Source organism: Lucilia cuprina, chromosome 5, assembly GCF_022045245.1.
Source record: "Lucilia cuprina isolate Lc7/37 chromosome 5, ASM2204524v1, whole genome shotgun sequence".
Classification (NCBI taxonomy): domain Eukaryota; kingdom Metazoa; phylum Arthropoda; class Insecta; order Diptera; family Calliphoridae; genus Lucilia; species Lucilia cuprina.
In genome coordinates this window covers 54,330,170-54,332,723 of record NC_060953.1, presented here as the reverse complement: position 1 = coordinate 54,332,723, position 2,554 = coordinate 54,330,170, and the positions used below count along the sequence as shown (strand labels likewise).

The 2,554-nt window shown below is 27.7% G+C and overlaps 1 protein-coding gene across 3 annotated transcripts in view; it reads left to right on the top strand.

The window, feature by feature from the left end:
* Positions 1-2,554, top strand: part of LOC111689609 (elongation factor-like GTPase 1) — a 191,983-nt gene that overhangs the window by 21,133 nt on the left and 168,296 nt on the right. The window lies entirely within an intron of this gene.

The window sequence follows — 2,554 nt, the reverse complement described above, 5'->3', positions numbered from 1 at the left end:
GACTAGACTATGACTAGACTATGACTAGACTATGACTAGACTATGACTAGACTATGACTAGACTATGACTAGACTATGACTAGACTATGACTAGACTATGACAAGACTTAGATTTTATTAAAAAATAATACAAAATCTGATAGATCTTTAGTCCACATAATAGGTTGATCTACATATCAATCTAAAGATTAGTATATAGATCAGTCTATATATTGCGCTTTATAAATCTATAGTACAGTCCATATATTGATGTATAAATCTGTCTTATCTGTAGACTAGTAAATAGATTGATCTATAGATTTGTCTTCAGATTGATATATAGGCCAAAACAATCATTGATCTAAAGATGAGTCCATATAATTATATACTATTGATTTATAGGTCAGTCTTAATATTAAACTATTGATCATTTCAAAGATTGATCTTTAGATCAGTCTTTAGATCAGTCTTTAGATTGATCTTTAGATGAGTCTTCAGGTTGATCTTTAGATCAGTCTTCAGGTTGATCTTTAGATCAGTCTAAAGCTTGATCTTTAGATCAGTCTTAAAATTGATCTTTAGATTAGTCTAAAGATTGCTCTATAGATCAGTCTAAAGATTGCTCTATAGATCAGATGATCTATAGTTTATATTTACCAATCCATAGATTGATCTATTTATATATCGGATCAATACAATGTTCTATATATAAATTGGTCTATAGCTCGGTCTAAATATTCTAGACTCTAACTAGACTTTGATTATATTAAATAATAGAACAGAATCTTATAAATCTATAACTTATTTCACATTTAAAAAAATTTCACTTTAAAGTCAATCTCTACTCGCGATTTATTTTTCAACTTTTTCTTTCCCCACCATAGATATTAAACACCCTTAATATTCCCGGAGAAAACAGCACGAATTGCATATTAAAATAAAGAAAAAATCTTCACTTTTTTCCATAACCTCCTACAGACTACCCACTTCTTGCACAACTACTACATTTTGTTGAAAATATGTACTATACAAACATTAAAAGGTTAAAGTTCAGCTCCTTAATAGGAAAACGAAGACGTTAGGTTAGTAGTCGTAAGAAAGATGCTTTGAAATGTTCAACTAGTTTTATTTTCGTACATTTTTAACAATCCACTACTACTTGAGTGTAAAATGTTTATGCACATTTTAACTATTTTTTTTTTTTTTTTTTTTTTTTGCTTAAAAAGATTTTTATTTTTATGATAGACAAAAATAGCAAAGAATCGTGTCTTGATTTAAGTATAATGATATTAAAACTACATTACGAGTAATGTATACGAAAAAAAAACTATGTGTGTGTATTTAAGGTACAACAAATGAAACTTTAAGGAAATTTGCTAAAAATTAAAACAAAGAAATACGAACATTAAAATGCATTAGGCAGTAGATGCTGTAGTGAAGGAGAGAATATTTTGCAATTAAATTGGATTTTAAAATAAGTTAAATTTCTAATTGAGAGACTTAAAACTTTAGCATAGACTAGACTATAGACGTGGCTATAGACTAGACTATAGGCCAGACTATAGACCAGACTATAGACCAGACTATAGACCAGACTATAGACCAGACTATAGACCAGACTATAGACCAGACTATAGACCAGACTATAGACCAGACTATAGACCAGACTATAGACCAGACTATAGACCAGACTATAGACCAGACTAAAGACTAGACTATAGACCAGACTTTATACTAGGCTATAGAAGAGGCTATAGACTAGACTGACTAACTATTTGAGAGGAATTGCTTCTAACATATTTAGTTATTAGATAACTATTAAATGAACAACTGTTACTTTTATTTTCGTTATAAATCTTTTTCCATACCATTTTTAAATTTTCAACACAATTATATAAAATAAATGTGCTTTAATTTTTCAATTAAATTTTCACCAAATACAATTAATGTATTGAAAAGACACGGGTGAAATTTATGCAAGAAAACAACAGAAAAAACAATAAACTTATATTAATCGATATTATAACTAATTTATTAGTTAAATATATATTTCTCTTAATGCACAATAAATAAATAATGTATTAAAAGTATAAAAAAACATAAGCACAATAAAGACTAACATTGGCAGCATTTAATTAATTGTATTATTAAAATAAAATAATTTCACAGTGAATGTGTTTAATAAAACAACAAAAGACAGCAACAGAAATTGGTTTTCACATCAACTAGAGAAAGCTTAACTAAAATAATCACCATTTGCAACTCTAAAAACATATTTACAAGATAAATTAATTGTATTTTAATTTATAAATTAATTAATTTAAATGATAATAAGAAACAAGTATGAAATTATAGTCGAGCGAGGCCGACCATATAATACCCTATACCTTTTATAATAGACCAGACTATAGACTAGACTATACTAAACAATAGACTATTCTATAGACTGGACTATAGAATAGACTAAAGACTGGACTATAGACTAGACTATAGACTAGACTATAAACTAGACTATAGACTAGACTATAGACTAGACTATAGACTAGACTATAGACTAGACTATAGACTAGACTAT